The sequence below is a fragment of the Saimiri boliviensis genome, chromosome 9 (genome assembly GCF_048565385.1).
Source record: "Saimiri boliviensis isolate mSaiBol1 chromosome 9, mSaiBol1.pri, whole genome shotgun sequence".
NCBI classification, from domain to species: Eukaryota; Metazoa; Chordata; class Mammalia; order Primates; family Cebidae; genus Saimiri; species Saimiri boliviensis.
Genome location: NC_133457.1, coordinates 84,042,695 through 84,066,132, shown reverse-complemented (window position 1 = coordinate 84,066,132; position 23,438 = coordinate 84,042,695). Strand labels below are relative to the sequence as shown.

The window sequence follows — 23,438 nt, the reverse complement described above, 5'->3', positions numbered from 1 at the left end:
ACAGATGGGCCACTCAGTCCGGCTGACAGTCAATTCTCTCATGAGTATACCCATGCTACTTTATAGGTAGCTTTGTCAAAATTAAATGAGATAATTTAGAAAAAGTACTTAGCAGGGTGACTGGTTGCCTGGCCCTTAATAAGTATTTCATGAGTTCAGTTCTGTGCCAAGGATCAAGTATTGCTCACCAGCTAATTGGCCATTGTTCTTCAAATTTATTTTAAGAAAAATGAAAACTTCAAGATTATTAGAATTAAAATGCTCTGACTCTTTGTCCTTTGGAATTATAAAAGATATTGTTTCTCAAAATGATGGTGGTGAGAGGGGTTGGGGGGGACCCTCTGTTTTGCCTTAGGGCCAGCTTCCAGCCCTTATCAAGTGGTATTTGCATTAGCCTGGTGGTAAATCCATCCAGGATGCTAAATAAACAACTGCCTTCCTTCAGTTGAATATTCAATTACATCAGATATATGACCTGCTGTCTGGAAACCCTGGGCTACTAAGGACTAAACAGTCTCAGTGAGGTTATTTAAAGGAAATCTTTGTTCACTGCCCCCAAATGCAGTGTCTCATTATTTCTTGCAGTCTGACATGCTCCCTTTAAATCCCAAAGGCTTTCTGTGTTCAAGAGCTCCTTATCTATTGTAATGCAAATGTCCCTAGGAAAAAATAATAATTCTTCATCAGCTAATATTTCAAGGAGAACCATAGCAACAAATGCTAATAATTTTTTGGAAGCTCAGATGTAGGAGAGGTATATGTAAGATAGGGAGAAAGGGGTTGGGGGAAGAGTGAGTTATCTCTAAAAGTGGAGGTAGGGCCCAGCACAGTGGCTCCGCCTATAATCCCAGCACTTTGGGAGGCCAAGGTGGGCCGATCACAAGGTCAGGAGTTCAAGACTGGCCTGGCCAATACAGTGAAACCCCGTCTCTACTAAAAATACAAAAAACTGGCCGGGCGTGGTGGCTCAAGCCTGTAATCCCAGCACTTTGGGAGGCCGAGGTGGGTGGATCATGAGGTCAAGAGATTGAGACCATCCTGGTCAACATGGTGAAACCCCATCTCTACTAAAAATACAAAAAATTAGCTGGGCATGGTGGTGCGTGCCTGTAATCCCAGCTACTCAGGAGGCTGAGGCAAGAGAATTGCTTGAACTCAGGAGGCGGAGGTTGCAGTGAGCCGAGATCGCGCCATTGCACTCCAGCCTGGGTAACAAGAGCGAAACTCCGTCTCAAAAAAAAAAAAAAAAAAAAAAAATACAAAAAACTTAGCCAGGCATAGTGGTGCATGCCTGTAATCCCGGCTACGTGGGAGGTTGAGGCAGGAGAATTGCTTGAACCTGGGAGGCAGAGGTTGCCATGAGCTGAGATTGCACCACTGCACTCCAGCCTAGGTAACAGAGTGAGACTCTGTCTCAAAAAACAAACAAAAAAATTAAGTGGAGGTTAATGAGAGGGATGGGTTTTAGAAGCAGATAAGCTAGCTTCAGATTCCCAGAGAGCCAACCTCTAGAGCATGATTTCTGTGTCTTCATTTGTAAAGCAGGAAAAACAATATTTACCTTACTAGGGTGGTTTTAAAGATCACAAGAGACAACATGAAGACTGCCTGTTGGCCTATGCATTCAAAGAAAGTGGTGACCATTAACTCCACCTTCAGGCTGTAAGTTCTGAAGGACCAGCATTCAAGATCCCATCTACCATTTGCTCACTGTGACCCTGGCCATTGCTTGGCTTCTACCTGCGAAAAATGGGGGTGGGGGTGGGGGGGGGAGTGCTTTTCTACTCATTAAAAATGTAATACATGAGGAACAGCTTATTAATTTATAGGTAGAAAACTATATAGTTAGGTCAACTGCATGTCATTGCTAATTTAAAGAAAATGATAATCTATTGATAATGGGTGAAGTTTTAATATGAAGCAGGATTAGTCAGAATAACAATGTATTTTTGTCAGAAATAAATTTAAGTCTGTAGTCATCAAACTATTCTTTCTAATAGCTATATAGTACTGAAAATGACTGCTGAAGAAATTTGACATGCAATAAAAAGGAAAATGAAAAAGTGAGAATGGATTTAAAAGGCTCCTGTTCCCAGTTTTCAGGCTGCAGGCTGCCCCCTGCTGAGCTGCCCAGCCGTTCTGTTCATTTCTTAGTGAAGTGCGTTTTTGGGGATCAGCCACAAGATGTCAGCCTAAGCTTAGCCATTTGTGCATTTTTCCATGCCTCCAACCCACTTCTTCCCTTCCATTTCACTTCCTCCTTGGGCTCTGAGCAAATGAATAATCTTTTGGATTGTGGGCACTAAATAAGTAACAATGGAGTAACTTGAGCATCCACAGGGCCTCTGCTGATAGCAGCTTCCACAAAGTCTCAGGAAGAGAGCCCCCTTTCCTTTCCATTGCAGTCCCCAAGTCTGGGAGGCTGCTGTCCTCTCTCAGGCTAAATGTATCTATGTGTTGGCACTGCCTACACAGGGACAAAAACTCCAGAATCTGCGACCCTCAGGAGAGAATGCTGTAATCCTGTCTCCCAGGAAGGTGATGGGGGTGATTTCCGGTTGGCTCAGCAGCCCTGGGAACCTTCGAGGGTGAACACTGCTTTCTTACTTGCAACCCATCTTCTCCAATGCATCAGCATTTGAGGACAAGATACCTCACCTGGGTATGAGATGCCTGTAGTAACTCTAAGAATCATGTTCTCACCACATTGGTGAAGGCAAAACATGGGCGGGTTTTCTTTCCCCATGGATTTTCGTAAAGGTGAAAAAAATATTTTCCAGACACCCTCCTACACACACCAGCAAACATACACTGACAATTCACTGGCCAGAAATCAGTTGCCTGCCTGTCCCTGAAACAGTCAGCAGTAAGAGGAGTAGGGATGCCGTAACTGGTTTAGATTAGTGAGATCCATCTCCTGGGCCTGGGGAGGGTCCACCTTCCTTAAGCACATAGCTCTTGCCAGAGAGCAATACTCCTGGAGCTGAATTCCAGGACCAGAAGTGATGAACCAGAACTCAGGACACAGCCCCATCTCCCCAGGGCTGAGTGAACACAGGTCCAATCATGGCTGCCCAGGGAGATTTGCAGTGGGCTACAGTTTTGCTAAAGAAAGGCAAGGAAACCACCAACTAAACTACCTGCCCTTTGCTGGAGGAAGAGGAGGAGGAGGAGGAAAAACAGATAAATGCTTCTGTGACTGAGAGATCAGGAGCAGCGTCATCTCAGACAAACACCACTACCTTCAGTTCTAGGTCCCATTCTAGCCTCATGCATTTCAATGAAATCACTTATGTTCTAACTACAAGCAGACAGAAAGGGCAGACAGAAGGAAGTAGGCAGAAAGTTTCTTGGGCAACTGCCAAACTTCACCCTCATACAATGGGCCCCAGTAAAACAGTGGGCCTTCATAAGCACATTCCTTTCCCTTCACGTGCACTAAGATAGGGAAACTAAAAGCACACTACAGAAATATACCTGCAGCTGCAGAAAGACGTATGGGAACAGACACACAACTCTCCCTCCCAGGTAAGCACAACAAAGACACACAGAAGCAGTCCAAGTCTCTGATAAACAGTCCTTAAAAACTGTAAGTCTGTAAGACAGCTTGTGGCTCTGACCTAACTCAGCCAGCAGCCCCTCTCAGGTTTATTCAAAATACACTTGTCCATGTTGACTGTAGTCACCCTTTGTGTTTCTCTCTTCTTCAATTCTTATGGTGACTATATTGCCTCTGGCATCAAGAGGACTGTGGGCAGTGCAGTAGCTCTGGGTTCTGGGACCTGCTCTGTTCAGACTGTCTGAGAACTTCTCTGCCCTCTGGGTCTTTTTACTTTGAAGAAATGCAACCAGCTCCAGGAGACACAGCATTAGAACCAGGCTGGGCTACGGGCGTTCCATGGAAACAGGCAGGCTGAAGCCCATGCTTATGTTTCTCACTGTGCCATTGGGTCACCAGAGTCATGGGAGCTAGTAATTTCCAACCAAAGGGACTTCTATGTCGGCTTTCTAGAACCCCTCCTGGAGCTGACCTATGGGGATAAAACACACACATGTGAAGGCAGTACATCCTGAGGAAGGGGGCCTGGGAGGAACACAAACACAAAGGGCACTCCTGTTTATGCCTATAAAATGGGATACAAGTTGATGTATCATTTATTAGACAGGACTGTGTAATAAGGGTATTTATGTGTACAAGGCTGTGATATGCAACAACTCTGGGGGAAGGAGGAAGAGAAAGAAATGAAATGTGACTTTGGGTTGTATGTGCAATGCTTTTTCTTTTCAAAAACAGTTTTTTTTGCAGAAAGAAGCATTCCATCTGTTGGTATGTTGATGCCCTATGAACAGTTACTACAGCTGTAATGCACCCCCTACTGGGGGCTCAGGGCCTCAGGAACACTAAACACCACAAAGGACCAGGCTTAATCTTGACAGGCACTGGGAATCAACCCAGTTGTCCTTTCCATGGGTGTGGAAGAAAACTAATGACTTAAGACTTGAATCATAAGTGGGCCAGCTTCCACCGGCAGAGGTAGATAAGTGGGTGAGAAACTCAGTTACATTCACATCAACTGCAGCCTCCAACAGGAATGAGTCAAAACTATGAGCCACCCTTGGTTTCAGACTTGCTTTTACTCCACAACTTTGTGCAAAAGAGAATTTGGCAGCAATGTGAAATGTCACAATTTGAAGGAGTCTGTGCCAAGGCTGGACAATATAATTTCCTGTTCTACTCTGCCCCAACACTGTCCTGCTACTTCCAAAGAGGGAAATTTAAGAATAAGGGCTTCATGAGCCAGGCTGAGAGCTCTTGACATGGAAGGAGACGAAAGGGCCAGGTTCTCTCACTGGGACACATACTTTGGTGTGTAAAAGCATGGACCCTGGGCCAGAATAGTCCAGTCCAATACCCTGCATCATTTCTCCTATTTTTTGGGACCTCTAGCAAGCTCCCTGGACACTTCTGTAGCTCAGTCTTACCCTTAAGGCTAACATTAGTACCTGCCCCTGGGTTTTGACAAGGTTAAAATCACAAAAGATTCAGAAGAATGCATAGTACAGTGAGTGTTCAGTAAATGTTTGTTTTTATTATTATTTTTACTATGATTTACCAGCTATTCTAATTTTGAACAAGAGGGTTTCTCTGAGTCTTAGGGGTCTCACCCTTCCTCAAAACAATGCAGGACACAAGAGCCCCCAAACTGGGGCTTAGCCTGATTCTTGGCTTCACCCAGGAAAGAATGTAAGGGTAAGCCGGCAGTGTTAGACAGCAGCTTCATTAAAGTAGTAGCCTATAGCAACAGAGGCCTGCTCCTTACAGAGCAAGGTTAACCCATAGACAGTGTGCTCAGAGTAGCAACTTATGGTAACATCAACAGAAAGAGACCTGTGGCTGAACAAGCTGAGTTTGTTAATCACTGAAATAAGGGAAAACACCATGAAGAACTGTGGTGTCTCTCAGTAAGAGCATGTTAAAGAAGACATTATAAGATGTTGGACTTAAGTTAGAATCTTGTCTTCATCAGCTCTAGCTGCTATGTAACAAAGTACTTTAGCCTGGGTGGCTTATAAACAATAGCAATGTATTTCTCATAGTTCTGGAGGCTGGGAAGTCTAAGGTCACACTGCTAGCATGGTTGGGGTCCAGTGAGGATCTTTTTCTGAGTTGCAGAATGCCAATTTCTTGCTGTTTCCTCACATGGCAAAAAGAGAGAGAGAGAGCTCTCTGGGGTCCCTATTGTAAAAACACTGATTCCATTTGTGAGAGCTCCGCCTTCATTCCTTAAACACCTTCATAGGCCCCATCTCCTACTATAGTCACCTTGGGGGTTAGAATTTCAACATATGAATTTGGGGGAATGTAAATATTCAGTCCATACCAGCACTTTAGGGGAAGTTTTATGGAACTGGACTTTTGCTCTGAAGTGGAAGCCATCAGGAAGTGGTGTTAACTCTATGACTAAATATCTTTAAAAATTAACTAAAATTGGGGTGGAAGTAAGGTTAAAGCTGTAATTGGTGAATAAGCCACTGTTACACATATTAGCCAGGAGTGAGGGGTGTTTGGCCATTTGTATAGTTTAGATAATGTTAATGTTTATGTCTGCGTTCAGACATGACTGTGGAGTGGTCTTTTTGTCTTGATCCACCACAATCATAGAGTGGCCTTTTCTGATGGTGGTACTCTGTGAAATTGTTTATACTCAGCAAGAGAATATTAGGACCTACCTGTGAGTGCCCATTTCACTCCTGGCAACACTAAGGTCTAACACTGCTAGACCAGTTCCCAAATATGAAGGTTGCTTCTCTCTTTCTTCATACTCTCTTTCAGCCAAAACAAACTACTCAGGCATCAGGATGTATATCACTGATCTCCACCATTGCTGAGATGTTGCTAATCTGGTGTTTGTCCAGAGCTCACTGACTGCAGGCCAGTTAGGGCTTTCATTCACGATCTTGTAGCAGTCTGGACTCTCTTTGTTTCTAAAGCATTTAAAAGTCATGAACTAACCTAAAAATCATACCTTCTATAACACCTTCTTTATCTTTGGGCGACAAACATATCTGGGTGACGGCAATTAAATTACCCCACCGGAATTATTTAATTTCTGAGAGAAACCTATATTTCAAGGCCAAATTTAAGTTTCTGATTGTATACACAGCTTCATAATTCTTAGTTTTTCTTTTTCCGTATGAACCACATAAAATCAAAATAAAATCACAGTTATCTTGGCTAGAAGGCTTGCATGGTTGTGAATAGTTCCCAAAAGGCTGGTAATTATTGGGTCCCCTTTCTTCCAATAAAAGTTAAATAAATAAATAAAATAAAATACAAATAAAAAAATTTAAAAAGATGGTTACTGAGTTCAGAGTGAAGCAGTGATGGAGGTAGACCTCTGAAGGGTAAGGCGGTAATATTTCATAGATGTCACATGACTGTCAATAAAAGCATCTGTGGAGGATAAGAAACTATGAACTGTAGTAGAGATCCTAGAACTAAGTCAATAGAAGTTTTCATAGGTTTTGCTACTGCTGTTATAGATCTTAAACAAGGTGGATATAGCTTGGCTACTAGTGCTAACGAAAGTCTGAAATGAACAATAGGTCCCTAATAATTCCCACATAATTGGGTCAGCACTTACTGAGAATTTTTATAAACAAATAGTAAAAGGGGATTTGTGAATCTAGAATCTTGGAGAAAAATCTTTTAATAGTTATTATTTCTGTGTTTATGCTTAAAAAGGAACATACTTCTTTTAACTTGAAAAGTATACAATTACTAAAAGCTAATTCTAATAATACTTTTTACTAATATAAAATTAAAATCAGCTCCCTTCTGAATTTGACAGATCTGGAGAATTTTTTGTATGTTTTTAAATCCCAAAGTTGAAGGACTCCTGTAACAGTTTTGAGTTATTTAAAATCTGAAGAGTTTCAATAAACCTAATTGTTCTAATTTTCCTTTACTTTATAGGGTGAAAGAGCAAAATTATTCTGAATTTTGGAAGGGTTAAAAAAATCATTTAAAAAGGCAGGATATAAATCATAACTAAAGTCAGATAATTTCAGGCAACATTATAAATACCTTGTAGATAACTATGCTAATTAAAAATAAATTAAGAAGGCCGGGCGCGGTGGCTCAAGCCTGTAATCCCAGCACTTTGGGAGGCCGAGGCGGGTGGATCACGAGGTCGAGAGATCGAGACCATCCTGGTCAACATGGTGAAACCCCGTCTCTACTAAAAATACAAAAAAACTAGCTGGGCGTGGTGGCGCATGCCTGTAATCCCAGCTACTAAGGAGGCTGAGGCAGGAGAATTGCCTGAGCCCAGGAGGCAGAGGTTGCGGTGAGCCGAGATCGCGCCATTGCACTCCAGCCTGGGTAACAAGAGCGAAACTCCGTCTCAAAAAATAAATAAATAAATAAATAAAAATAAATTAAGAAAAGTAAACATAAAATTTCTTAAAAACTGATTTAAATCATTTAAAAAAGCAACAAAATTTAACAGAATAATTAAATCACAAAAACAAAAGTCTACAATCTAAGCATAAAATATGCCAGTAATTTTATATAAAAATGACCCATTTTATTTTTTTCCTGTTTTACATCATTTTTGTAATAACTTAGAGTAAAAGAAATGTATTTAGGCATGCAGAGGCAAATATAAAAATAAGTTATAGTTAAAACTTTTACCTATAGCTTTTTAAAAAGCTAACTTACCAGTATATAAATAATACATACATATGATGGAGAGAATGAATCCAAGCTGGAAAACACTCTTCAGGATATTATCCAGGAGAACTTTCCCAACCTAGCAAGGCAGGCCAACATTCAAGTCCAGGAAATACAGAGAACACCGCAAAGAGAGACCTCAAGAAGAGCAACGCCAAGGCATATAATCGCCACATTCACCAGGGTTGAAATGAAGGAAAAAATGCTAAGGGCAGCCAGAGAGAAAGGTCAGGTTACTCACAAAAGGAAGCCTATCAGACTCACAGTGGATCTCAGCAGAAACCCTACAAGCCAGAAGAGTGTGGGGGCCAATATTGAATATCCTTAAAGAAAAGAACATTCAACCTAGAATTCCTAGAATTTCATATCCAGCCAAACTAAGCTTTATAAGCAAAGGAGAAATAAAACCCTTTATGAACAAGCAATTGCTGAAAAATTTTGTCAACACCAGGCTTACCTTACAAGAGCTCCTGAAAAAGCACTAAACATAGAAAGGAACAACCAGTACTACCCACACCAAAAACATACCAAATGGTAAAGACCATCGACACAATGAAGAAACTGCATCAACTAACGGGCAAAACAACCAGCTAGCATCAAAATGGCAGGATCAAATTTACACATAACAATATTAACCTGAAATGTAGATGGGCTAAATGCCCCAATTAAAAGACACAGACTGGCAAATTGGATAAAAAGTCAAAACCCATTGGTGTGCTGTATCCAGGAGACCCATCTCATGTGCAAAGACACACATAGGCTCAAAATACAGGGATGGAGGAAGATTTACCAAGCAAATAGAGAACAAAAAAAAAAAAAGGCAGGAGTTGCAATCCTAGTCTCTGATAAAATAGACTTTAAACCAACAAAGATCAAAAGAGGCAAAGAAGGACATTACATAATGGTAAAAGGATCAAGGCAACAAGAAGAGTTAACGATCCTAAATATACACACTCAATACAGGAGCACCCAGATACATAAAGCAAGTTCTTAATGACCTACAAAGAGACTTCAACTCCCACATAATAATAGTGGGAGACTTTAACACTCCACTGTCAATAATAGACAGATCTACAAGACAGAAAATTAACAAGGATATCCAGGACTTGAACTCAGATTTGGACCAAGCAAATCTAATAAACATCTACAGAACTCTCCACCCCAAATCCACAGAATATACATTCTTCTCAGCACCATATTGTACCTACTCTAAAATCGACCACATAATTGGAAATAAATCATTCCTCAGCAAATGCAAAAGAATGGAAATCATAACAAACAGTCTCTCAGACCACAGTTCAATCAAATTAGAACTCAGGATTAAGAAACTAACTCAGAACCACACAAATAGCTCTTGAATGTTTACTGTATAAACAATGAAATGAAGGCAGAAATAAAGATGTTCTTTGAAACCAATGAGAATGAATATACAACACACCAGAATCTCTGGGACACATTTAAAGCAAGGTCTAGAGGGAAATTTATAGCAATAAATGCCCACATGAGAAGCAAGGAAAGATCTAAAATTGACACCCTATCATCAAAATTGAAAGAGCTAGCGGAACAAGATTAAAAAAAAAAAAAAAGCTAGCAGAAGACAAGAAATAACTAAGATCAGAGCAGAACTGAAGGAGATAGATACAAATAACCCTTCAAAACATCAATAAATCCAGGAGCTGGTTTTTTGAAAAGATCTATGAAATAGACCAGTAGCCAGATGAATAAAAAAGAAAAGAAAGAAGATCAAATAGATGCAATAAACAATGATAAAGGGGATATCACCACCAATTTCACAGAAATACATACTACCATCAGAAATTACTACAAACAACTCTATGCACATAAACCAGTAAACCTGGAAGAAATGGATAAATTCCTGGACACCTGCACCTAAACCAGGAAGAAGTTGAAACCCTGAATAGACCAATAACAAGGGCTGAAGTTGAGGCAGGAATTAATAGCCTACCAACCAAAAAAAGCCCAGGTCCAGATGGGTTCACAGCTGAATTCTACTGGACGTACAAAGAGGAGCTGTTATCATTCCCTCTGAAACTATTCCAAACAATACAAAAAGAGGGAATCCCTCCCAAATCATTTTATGAGACCAATATCATCCTGATACCAAAATATGGCAAAGACTCAACAAAAAAAGAAAACTTCAGACCAATATTCATGATGAACATAGATGTGAAAGTCTTCAATAAAATACTGGCAAACTGACTGTAGAAGCACATCAAACAGCTAATCCATCACGATCAAGTAGGCTTCATTCCAGGGATGCAAGGCTGGTTCAACATATGCAAGTCTATAAATGTAATCCACCACATAAACAGAACCAAAGACAAAAACCACATCATTATCTCAGTAGATGCAGAGAAGGCCTTCAACAAAATTCAACAGCCATTTATGCTAAAAACTCTCAATAAACTAGGTGTCAATGGAACATATCTCAAAATAATAAAATCTATTTATGACAAACCAACAGCCAATATCATACTGAATGGGCAAAAACTGGAAGCATTCCCTTTGAAATCTGGCACTAGACAAGGATGCCCTCTCTCACTACTTCTATTCAATATAGTATTGGAAGTTCTAGCCAGAGGAATCAGGCAAGAAAAAGAAATAAAGGGTATTCAATTAGGAAAGGAGGTCAAATTGTCTCTATTTGCAGACGACATGATTGTATATTTAGAAGACCTCATCATTTCAGCCCAAAATCTCCTGAAACTGATAAGCAACTTCAGCAAAGTTTTAGGATACAAAATCAATGTGGAGAAATCACAAGCATTCCTATAGACAAATAAAAGACTTAAAGATAGCCAAATCAAGAGCGAACTCCCATTTACAATTGCTAAAAACAGAATAAAATACCTAGGAATACAACTAACAAAGGATGTAAAGGACTTCTTCAAGGAAAACTACAAACCACTGCTCAAGGAAATAAGAGAAGACACAAACAGATGGAAAAACATACCATGCTCACGGTTAGGAAGAATCAATACTGTGAAAATGGCTACACTGCCCAAAGTAATTTATAGAGTCAACGCTATCCCCATCAAGCTACCAATGATCCTCTTCACAGAACTGGAAAAAACCACCTTAAACTTCATATGGAACCAAAAGAGAGCCCACATAGCCAAGACAATTCTAAGCAAAAAGAACAAAGCTAGAGGGATCATGCTACCTGACTTCAATGATGAGCAATTCCATTTATCTTCATTGGGCTCTGCTGTCTTCAGAAGTTCTCCATTTTACATTCACTTTCCAATATTTCAAAGTCACAGCATCTGTTTCATCTAGGGGTTAAGAGTGGCCAGCAAAATACCTTCTCATGGAGGTGTCTTGTACACCATCCTGGGGGCCAGAATAAATTCTGTCAAGACACCAGCCATGATTTTCAGGCTTCTCTCCCAAGCAGGCTCTTCTGCCTCTCTGCAAGAATATGCAAACTACAGCATGTTTGTGGCAGCCTCACATATTGATCCTAGAGCACTTATGTCCTCCTCACTGTCATCTTCAAAATGACCTTGCTGGCCGGGCGCGGTGGCTCAAGCCTGTAATCCCGGCACTTTGGGAGGCCGAGGCGGGTGGATCACAAGGTCGAGAGATCGAGACCATCCTGGTCAACATGGTGAAACCCCGTCTCTACTAAAAATACAAAAAATTAGCTGGGCATGGTGGCACGTGCCTGTAATCCCAGCTACTCAGGAGGCTGAGGCAGAATTGCCTGAACCCAGGAGGCAGAGGTTGCGGTGAGCCGAGATCACGCCATTGCACTCCAGCCTGGGTAACAAGAGTGAAAGAAACTCCGTCTCAAAAAAAAAAAAAAAAAAAAAAAAAATGACCTTGCTGTGAAGCTTTGTTACCTCTGATAGGATGCATTTCTCATCAACATAGTGATTCAGAAAATGCAAGCAGCATATTCATCACAGTCACCTGGACTTCCAGACTGACAAGACACACAGGAGAGAATTGACAGGTAGACCGAAGATGCTGGATAGAGAAGCTGGTGCCAGGAGAAATTTTTGAAATTGAGTAGAGGATGTAAAACCCTTGCAGCCAGGAACTGAGAAAGCTGTGGTTGGGACACGGGGAGAGGAAAGCTGTAGACTACAGATTACAATCAGAGCCTGAGACTCAGGGCAGGATGCAGGTGAGAGGGTGGAGATAATTTCCTTGGAAGAGGACCATGGGAAATAAGTCTCCATGAAAGGGCCCTGGAGCAGAAGCCAGAACACAATCACCATGCCTTCACCCCATCCCTTCATGCCCAGCCTCTCTCTGCCAGGCTCACTCCTGGCAACCTGGCTTTTATCAAGCCCCTTTGCCTGGCCAATCCCCAGCTCCACTCCAGGTGTGTCACAATCTGACCCTTGTGAACTCTTGCTCCCCCACCCCCACTTGTGATTACATCACCTGAAGCTCTTTTCAAGTGGCCTCTGATCCAGAGACACTCACCCAGCAACAGCCCTTGACTCCCTCCACCCTTGCTTCCCTCTCACCCATCTCACCTCTATCTGTTCAGTTGAGCCAGAGGTCCCACCTTCTTGGGAGAAATTAATTGAGGCACATTTCCGGGACAGAGTGGTGAGCTGGGTCTGAGGAGCCAAGTAGAAAGGCTTCTCAAAATCACTGTGTGGGGAGGGATCAGAGACTTGCTGCTGCCCCTGTTGTTCTGACTCGGCCCCAGCTATTGGCCCCACCCCCTTAAAGAACCTTTAGAGGTTCCCATGGTGACAGTAAACAAGCCTCCACTGCCTTGGCCATCTCTGCTGTGTTTACCCTACTCCTGATCTCATTGGCCGTTCAGGGGCTGATAGCCAAGGTGTGCAGCTGTGACGAGCAGGAGCAGGGAGGACTGGAGCTCCCAGGTGAGTAAAATGGTTTGGCTTTGAGGAAGAGCAGCCTGGGGATATTGGTATGGATGGAAGAGGCGCTGACATTTAGGATCTGAACTTGGGGATGAAGGGAGCAGTTCTTTCTTTATAGAAACTTCCTACTTAAAATATTTTTTATTTTTTAAATAAAAATAGAAAAGAGCCTTATAGAAAAAGGTTCAGTACTATAGCCCAGGCTCTCAAAAATTATCAGTATGAGTAAGGTTTCTATGTCCGTTACTTTTCTTATTTCAATAAAGTAAAATAAAATATCTGACTCACTAGAGGAACTATACAAACTGTGTACTTAAAGCAGAAAGAGAATTAACTAAAGAAACCCAGCATAGCCATCAGGTGTCTTAAGAAACACAGCAGTAGTTGCCTTAGCCTCCTTCTGTGGGCCCCACCCCCTGTACCAAAGAACCACCTCCTCAGTAGACACTCTCCTAAATTTTATGTTCATTAATCAACTGCCTTTCTTTGTAGCTTGGCTTAAACTTTCTGTACTCTTAAACAATATATTGAATATTTTTGCATGTCCATAAATTGTAAATATGGCTTTACACTATATTATTCTGTAGATCTTGTTTTTGTGGTGCTATATTTTGCTCCCACTGACACACCTCCTGAATGTGTGTCATTTTCACCTGTTTCTCTCCCTTTCTACTTTTCTTCTAGCCATTGTCATCACTTCCCTGTACTGTCTAAATTCTGCTCAGCAGTCTGTGAAACTGTTGTGCTGAAGACATATGTAAGGATTCTAACTCCACTCAAGCAATATGCTCAGCTCAAAAGGTAAAACATTGGCTCATTCCTGTTTTAATAGATGACACATAAGGTCACAATTCAATCTGTGCTCTCCTTGGATACTACTTCTTACATGAACATCAAACATATACCCATTTCCCACACACTAATGTATCTTGTATAATTGGAGTAAAAATTAGAGATACACATGCAGAGATTTAAAATATAAAACTGTTTTTATTATCATTTCAGTCTCCCTACTTGTTGGTCTGTTCAGGGTATCTAATTCTTCCTCTTCTCAGGTAGGAAGGTTATATCATTCCAGGAGGTTATCTATCTCTTCTAGGTTTTCCAATTTATGTGCATAAATGTGTTCATTGTAGCCTTGAATGACCTACTGTATTTCTGTGGTGTCAATATCTCCCATTTCATTTCTGATTGAGTTTATTTGAATTTCCTCTCTTCTTTTCTTGATTAATTTCGTTAATGTCTATCAATTTTATTTATTGTTTCAAGAACCAGCTTTTTGTTTATCTTTTGTATTTTTTGTTGTTGCTTCCATTTCATTTAGTTCTGCTCTGATCTTTTTTATTTCCCTTCTCTTGCTGGGTTTGAGTTTGGCTTGTTCTTGTTTCTCCAGTTCCTTGAAGTGTGAACTTTGTTTTTGCTCTTTTAGACTTTTTGATGTAGGCATTTAGAGCTCTGAACTTTCCTCCTAGCACTGCCTTTACTGTATCCCAGAGGTTTTGATAGGATGTGTCACTACTTGCATTCAGTTTGAAAAATTTTTTAATTTCCTTCTTGATTTCATAGTTGACCAATGATCATTTAGGAGCAGGTTATTTAATTTCCATGTATTTGAAGGTTCTTTATGGAGTGGATTTCCAGTTTTATTCCCCTGTGGGCTGTGAGAGTGCCCGATATAATTTCAATTCTCTTAAATTTATTGAGTCTCATTTTGTGGCTTATCATATGCTCTATCTTGGAGAAAGTTCCATACGCTGATGAACAGAATGTATATTCTGCAGTCGCTGGATAGAATGTTCTAGGAATATTTGTTAAGTTAATTTGTTCTAGGGTGTAATTTAAATCCATTGTTTCTTTGTTGAATTTCTGTCTTGATGACCTGTCTAGTGTCATCAGTGGAGGACTGAAGTCCCCCACTATAATTGTGTCACTGTCTATTTCATTTCTTAGGTCTAGTAGTAGCTTTTTTATAAATTTGGAAGCTCCAGTGTTAGGTGAATATATATTTAGAATTGTGGCCAGGCGCGGTGGCTCAAGCCTGTGGTCCCAGCACTTTGGGAGGCTGAGGCGGGCGGATCATGAGGTCAAGAGATTGAGACCATCCTGGTCAACATGGTGAAACCCCGTCTCTACTAAAATACAAAAAATTAGCTGGGCATGGTGGCGCGTGCCTGTAATCCCAGCTACTCAGGAGGCTGAGGCAGGAGAATTGCCTGAACCCAGGAGGCGGAGGTTGCAGTGAGCCAAGATCACGCCATTGCACTCCAGCCTGGGTAAACAAGAGCGAAACTCCGTCTCAAAAAAAAAAAAAAAAAAAAAAAAAAAAAAAAAAAAGATGGATCAAAGACTTAAATCTAAAACCTGGAACTATAAAAATTCTAGCAGATAACATCAGAAAAACTCTTCTAGACATTGGCTAGGCAAAGATTTCATGACCATGAACCAAAAAGCAACTGCAATAAAAACAAAGATAAGCAACTGGGACTTAATTAAACTAAAGAGCTTTTGTACAACAAAAGGTACCGTCAGCAGAGTAAACAGAAAACTGACAGAGTGGGAGAAAATCTTCACAATCAATACATCTGACTAAGGGCTAATATCCAGAATCTGCAATGAACTCAAACAAATTAGCAATAAATAAACAAACAATCCCATCAAAAAGTGGGACAAGAACATGAATAGACAATTATCAAAAGAAGACATACAAATGACTAACAAACATATAAAAAATGATCAACATCACTAATGATCAGGGAAATGCAAATCAAAACCACAATGTGATACCACTTCACTCCTGCAAGAATGACCATCATCAAAAAATCAAAAAATAATAGACGTTGGCATGGATGCGATGAAAAGGGAACACTTTTACACTGCTGGTGGGAATGTAAGCCAGTACAACCACTATGAAAAACAGCGTGGAGATTCCTTAAGGAACTAAAAGTAGAACTATCATTTGATATAGCTATCTCACTACTGGGTATCTACCCAGAAGAAATGAAGTCATTATAAGAAAAAGATAATTGCTCATGCATGTTTATAGCAGCACAATGTGCAACTGCAAAAATGTGGAACCAACCCAAATGTCCATCAATCAACGAGTGAATAAAGAAACTGTGGTACATATACACATACAATGGAATACTACTCAGTTATTAAAAGAAATGAATTAACGGTATTTGCAGCAACCTGGAAGAGATTGGAGACTATTATTCTCAGCAAAGTAACTCAGGAATGGAAAACCAAGCATTGTATGTTGTCACTCATAAGTGGGAGCTAAGCTATGAGGATACAAATGCATAAGAATGACATAATGAACTTTAGGAACTCAAGGGAAAAGGGTGGGAGGGGTGAGGGATAAAATATTACTAATTGGGTGCATTGTATATGGCTCTCATGTGATAAGTACATCAAAATCTCAGAAATCACCAATAAAAAAAACTTACCCATGCAACCAAATATTAACTGTTCCCCAATAACCTATTTTTTTAAAAATTTTAAATAATAAAACTGTCTCCTCTTTAATAAGTCATGTTTCCATTAAAACAGTATCTGGAAACCACATAAAGGAAGCAAGCATAGGCCACTTGGAAGAAGTTCCAAAAGGGAGAGCTGACCCCAGCTTAGTACACTGACAACACAAGGAGCTCTCAGTAAGTGTTACCCTTCCCTATAACGTGGTTAAGGCTTTGAGTCAGACAGCTTCAAGCTTGGTGATCTCTGTCAACTTCATGGCTCTGTCCAGAGGATCAAATGAGAAAAGTAACAACCACTTGGAACATTTTTCAAGAGTCATGCAAGTAGTGCTTTCCCTCTCTCTTTAGGCCTTGGTGATTTAGTCTTTATATTTACTCTAGCACCTATCATAATCTGTTGTTTATTCAAGTTATTTATGCTGATGCTTCTAACGCTAACTGTATTAAGGACTATTTTCAAAATTTCTAGTCCTCCTGTTGTAAAAGAAAATTTTTTAAAAAATTACAGAAAACAGAAAATTGTACACATTAGAAGTCAAAAATGTTTACTGATAAATTTAGCAAATGTAAAACAAAACTTAAACACATATAATCAGAACAAATATATAGACGAAAAATAATTTCAGAAACTATACTTGGTGTTTGCTGAATGTATACATCGGGGGATGAGTGTGGAAAAGAACAACTCAAGCTATGTTTTTCCTCTCTTCTCTCAACAACAGCAATCAACGCAGAAGACTTCTGCCACCAAATCTGTGCAGGTTTCACTCCATACCCCAAGCAAGCAATTGATTCTGCAGTGAAAACCACCTGGGTGTTCTCCAATTCAATTTTGTTCTCACACTATCTACCAGGGGATAGCCTCAGAAACCACAGGTTGAGGGCTCAGTTTCTAACCAGCTGAAACTCCACACCTCCAGAGCTTCTGACTGACTGGCTTCAAGTTGTGATTCTCACACAAACCTCTATTTGAGTTTGACTAATTTGTTAGAGCAGTTCACAGAACACAAGGAAACACTTATCTTGATCAATTTACAATAAAGGATGTTTTAAAGGATATGTTTTATGAAACATATGAAAAATCAGATGAAAAAAATATAAATATATATAGTGTGAGGCCTGGAAGAGCACAGGAGTGCCTATCCACATGGATTTGGGGTGTGCCACCCTCCTGGCACCATGGACAAGTTCTCCTCCACCTGCCTGTCAGCCTCCACATGTTCAGCTCTCCAGAAGCTCTACACACCCTGTCCTCTTAGGCATTTTATGAGGACTCCATTGGATAGGCATGATTGACAAATGTATAAAAATGTGATTGGATCAAATGGTATGATCTCTAACATCTACTATAATGCTGATAGACCGAGTGGGGAAACCCAGCTATTAAGATTCTTTCTGGCATCTCTATGCAGCATTCCTTCCTCCAGGGTATGGAAGGACCCCTTCTGAAAGGAGGATCTTATGGCCCATAATCAGAGAGGTGGGAGATTAGAGAGGACAGAGGAAGGTCAGAAAGAGAGAATATATCCTCTGAGGTCTGCTCCTGAAACTTAAAGTACTCCAACATTACAACAGAAGACTATGAAAGTTATGAGCCAACAACTATGAATAAAAAAGTATATATATGTATATATATACATATATATCTCACAAGTGATTAATAGAGAAAATTGCTACTGTTGTTGTCACTTTTTGTCCTTCAATAACTATATTTAAAGTAAAATTTTGACTGAAATAGCAATTGAGTTTCTGAGCCATTTTAGCAACCTCATGACAATAATTTTTTAGCCGTAATCCAAAATAAAACAGTAATATGTTTTCAAAATGTATCTTCAATCCTTCAGCAATAATCGGTTACATAATTTTCCTGTACAACTGTAATTAAAAGTAAATGCAATTTTAAAAATCTTTTGGTAATTAATACTATACATATTTATGGAACAAGTGTGATATTTTGTAACATGCATAGAATACGTGATGGTCCAGTCAGGATGTTTAGGGTAACTATTACCTTGAGTATTTGTGATATTCTGTGTCTATCATTTCAGATCTTTTCTTCTATTTTGAAATACACGACACATTGTTAACTATAATCATTCTGGGCCGGGCGCGGTGGCTCAAGCCTGTAATCCCAGCACTTTGGGAGGCCGAGGCGGGTGGATCACGAGGTCAAGAGATCGAGACTATCCTGGTCAACATAGTGAAACCCCGTCTCTACTAAAAATACAAAAAATTAGCTGGGCATGGTGGCGCATGCCTGTAATCCCAGCTACTCAGGAGGCTGAGGCAGGAGAATTGCCTGAACCGAGGAGGCGGAAGTTGCGGTGAGCCGAGATCGCGCCATTGCACTCCAGCCTGGGTAACAAGAGCAAAACTCCGTCTCAAAAAAAAAACATTCTACTCTGCTATTGAACATAGAACTTATTCCTTTTATCTAACTGTATGTTTGTGCCCATTAACTATCCTCTGTTCATCTCCCTGCACTGTTGTCAAACACACTCTTCTCAGCCTCTGGTATCAATCAGTCTATTCTCTACTTCCATGAGATTAATGTTTTTAGCCTTCATGTAAATGCGATGATATGCAATATTTTGTCTTTCTATGGCTGGCTTAGTTCACTTAACATAATGACCTCCAGTTCCATTCATCCCACTGCAAATGACATGATTTACGTTTTTATGACTAAATAATATCCCTTTGTGTATAGACACTACATTTTCTTTATCCGTTGGTTTATTGATGAACACTTAGGTTATCTTTGCTATTGTGAATAATGCTGCAATAAATGTGGGGGTGCAGATATCTTATTGAAATATGGATTTTATTTCCTTTAGATAAGTACCCAGTAGTGCAATTTCTGCATAATGTTGTAGTTCTACTTTTTTACTGATTTATATTTCCAGCAATAGTGTATAAAAGTTCTCTTTTCTCTACATCCTCAACAGCATCTGATATTTTTTGTCTTTTTAATAATAGCCATTCTAACTGAGGTAAGATTATAGTTAAATTATATTTTAATGAAAGGAATGAGATCTGGATACACGAATATTAGTCATGGAGCTTCCTTTGACAGAAAAACATCAAAATGTTATCTAAAGTTGTAAGTTTTTTTATGATAAATTTTGGCAGATGTGCAATATCAAGACCACCAACTACTTTAATAATAATTGTCGTTAAGTCATGGAACTTTTCTGCAGAAACAGTCTTCTTCCAAGCTTCTAACTTGAGATTTTGCTTTTCAACCTTAACAGCCATGGAAAACATGTTGAATTTTTTCTTTGCAAAGCAATATTAAGATAATTTAAATGACTAAAATATTAGACAAATGAGAAAGACTGGTTGTCCTATTCCATATTAGGTCAGTATCAAATTGGTTGCTTAACTTGGAAACACCGAGTTTATTCCATAGTTTAAACATTCTTCACCAAACCTTTCCCCTCAATGACAATTTATCTCCACATACCTTAACGGTTGTTTTTAACCAGCTTCCACATTATTTCCTAGAAAAAAAAATTGAATTAAAATTATTACCCTTTATGAAATGCATATGTTTTACTATTTCTGTAATCGCAATGTTTAGTTCAACGAGATTTTTGCTTTTATATAAATAACAAGAATTTCTCAATGAAGAAAACGTTACACTGATGTATAACCTATCAAAAGCTTCTAAATCTGACCACTTATTCCAGAACATGGCCCTACTGTGCTCAACAATTACATAGCTCCTTCCATTTGTAATTCAACACATGAATTTGACATCTGTCCTGCTCTGTATCCCATTCTATAAAGCAAGTCCATTTGCTGTAGCACAGTCAAATTGCACTAAAAATTCTGAAACACTTGCTCTCAATCATTGTATTAATCCTATCGCAGGCCAGTAGTTAAATATTCACCACATAGCAGTGGTTCCCAGACCACATCTTAAATTTCATGCCTGTGAGTATTGTTTTCTCCTCATCAACATATGGGGAATTCCTAGAAGTGATATTTAATTTATTTACAGTTTGTGAAATCATACTATGGTACATTACACTGCATTTAGATTGTATGCAGCAAATGTTTATTAAAATTCGAAATATTTAGTAAAATTAAGTGATGCAGCCATGTCATTAGTTACATGTTGAGAAGTGATCTTCCACATCCTAGAAGTCTTTTCACATAGTTGTCTTTCTTTGTGTTCAAATCAAGATAAAAGCGTGTGTGTGTGTGTGTGTGTGTGTGTGTGTATGTTAAAATATTATTTTGAGCATTTTTTTGGATGTGAAACTCAGCAGCAGAGGCCTGAGTTCATTAAAGGTTCCAATTAAAAATAGATATACTCATTGATCCATCAAAGTTCACTCCATTGTGTTGTATATTTTTTTCCAATTTCTCACTCCCAATTTTCTTGATGTCCCTAGAAGTCATATGTTGTGTGTCTTTATTTTCTGAGAGTTTTTACGTATCTGTAGTGTTATAATGTGGGCTCATGTTTTAATTTTAGTCAATATTACTGTGTTACATCTAATTTTGTTTCTTGTTTTTTCAGTTTTTCTCTTCCTCTAGAGCACTCAAAGAGCATGGGCCTGGCTGGCATCTACTATTATTTTTATATTAAAAAAATAGATTTTACTAAATAAGTATTCAACAACTACTGCAGGCAGGCCGTATCTCGCCCTGTACATGTGTATGAAAATAAACTACTGGAACACAGCTGTATTCACTCATTTGTGTACTGTCTATAAATGCTTTCATGCTAGAACTGCCAAGTCTAGTAGTTGATACAGAAACTATGTGACCTACAACATAAAATATACTTACTTTCTGATCCTTTACAGAGAGTCATGGAACCCTGTACTGGATGATCTATTACAACTCCCGTATTCTAGTGTTTCAAAATCCTTTTCTATTTCCACTTTTACTAACGGGAATTTGAACTGATGGCAGGAAACAAGCAAGTGAATGTTTACCATGACTGCAGAGAGTTTCCTAAAGAAACTTTCCACTCTAGAAACCCCACTCATGGTCATGGGATATGGCTTTGCTCTGGCAGACCCCAGTCATTTAATAGACACAACATTGGTTTATTCATGCTTTCCTTTAATAAACACATTACAACAGAAGAACATAACAAAAAAAAAAAAAAAAAAAAAAAAAAGAAAAGAAAAAAAGAAAGAAAACTACAGGATAATATCCCTGATGAACATAGATGTAAAAATCCTCAACAAATATGAGTTAACCAAATTCAACAACATATCAAAAAGATAATGTATCATGATCAAATAGGTTTCATACCAGGGATGCAGGGATGGTTCAACATACAAAAGTCAATAAATGTGATAAACCATGTAAACAGAATTAAAAACAAAAATTGCATGATCATCTCATTAGTTGAAAGCATACTCCCTGAGAACTAGAGCAAGACAAGCATGGCCACTCTTACCACTTCTCTTCAACATAGTACTGGAAGTCCTAGCCAGAGCAATCAGACAGGAGAAAGAAATAAAGGGTATCCAAATAGATAGAGAAAGTCAAATTGTCACTGTTTGCTGATTTTATGATCATATACCTAGAAAACCCTAAAGGCTCCCCCAAAAAGCTCCTATAACTGATCAATGAATTTAGCAATGTTTTGGGATACAAAATTAATGTACACAAATTGGTAGCTCTGCTATACACCAACAGCAAACAAGCTGAGAATCTAGTAAAGAACTCAACCTCTTTTACAATAGCTGCAAAAAAATAAAACACTTAGGAATATGCCTAACTGAGGATGTGAATGACCTCTAAAAAGAAAACAACAAAACACTGCTAAAAGATATCACAGACCATAAACAAACCGGAAACCCATCCCATACTCATGAATGGATAGAATTATATTGAGAAAATGACCATACTGCCAAATGCAATCTACAAATTCAATGCAATTCCCATCAAAATACCACCATCATTCTATCAGAGCTAGAAAAGCAATCCTAAAATTCATATAGAACCAAAAAAAGCCTGCATAGCTAAAGCAAGACTAAGCAAAAAGAACAAATCTGGAGCCATGACATTATTTCAAACTATACTATAAGGCCATAGTCACTGAATCAGCATGCTTCTGGCATAAAAATAGGTACACAGAAAAATGGAACAGAATAGTGAACCCAGAAATAAATCCAAACACAGCCAAATGATTTTGACCAAACAACAAAAACATAAAGTATAGAAAGGTCAACCTAGTCAACCAATGGTGCTGGAATAATTTGCATAGTACATGCTGGAGAATGAAACTGTATTTTCATCTCTCACGTTATACAAAAATCAACTCAAGATGGATCAAGAACTAAATCTAAAACCTAAAACTAGAAAAACTAGAAAATAACATTGAAAAATCCTTCTTCTAGACTTTGGCTTAGGCAAAAATTTCATGACCAAAAACCCAAAAGCAAAAACAATAAAAACAAAGATAAATAGCTGGGACTTAATTAAATTGAAAAGCTTTCGCACATCAAAAAAACAGCAGAGTAAACAGACCACCCACAGAGTGGGAGAAAATATTTACAATCTATACATCTGAGAAAGGACTAATATCCAGAATCTATAACAAATTCAAACAAATTAGCAAGAAACAAACAATCCCTTCACAAAGTGGGGCTAAAAACATGAATAGACAGTTCTCAAAAGAAGAGATGCAAATGGCCAACAAACAGGAAATAATGCTCAAACATCACTACTGATCAAGGAAATGCAAATCAAAACCACTATGCGATACCACCTTACTCCTGCAACAATGGCCATAATCAAAAAATAAAAATAAAAATAGATGTTAGCATGAATGAGATGAAAAGGGAACACTTCTACACTGCTGGTTGGAATGTAAACTAGTACAAT

General features: G+C 39.0%; 1 protein-coding gene across 6 annotated transcripts in view; it reads right to left on the bottom strand.

The window, feature by feature from the left end:
* LOC120367937 (uncharacterized) overlaps positions 1-23,438 on the bottom strand; it is a 769,718-nt gene that overhangs the window by 551,347 nt on the left and 194,933 nt on the right. For 3 of the 6 annotated variants that reach the window (XR_012519294.1, XR_012519296.1, XM_039479820.2), the window contains one exon: positions 20,047-20,083. The exons of 2 other annotated variants lie outside the window; for them this stretch is intronic. The gene's annotated coding sequence lies outside the window, so the exon portion shown is untranslated. Of the gene's footprint in view, positions 1-12,747; positions 15,408-20,046; positions 20,084-23,438 lie in introns of those variants that run through there. One more of the 6 variants, XR_012519297.1, reaches the window with a different exon arrangement.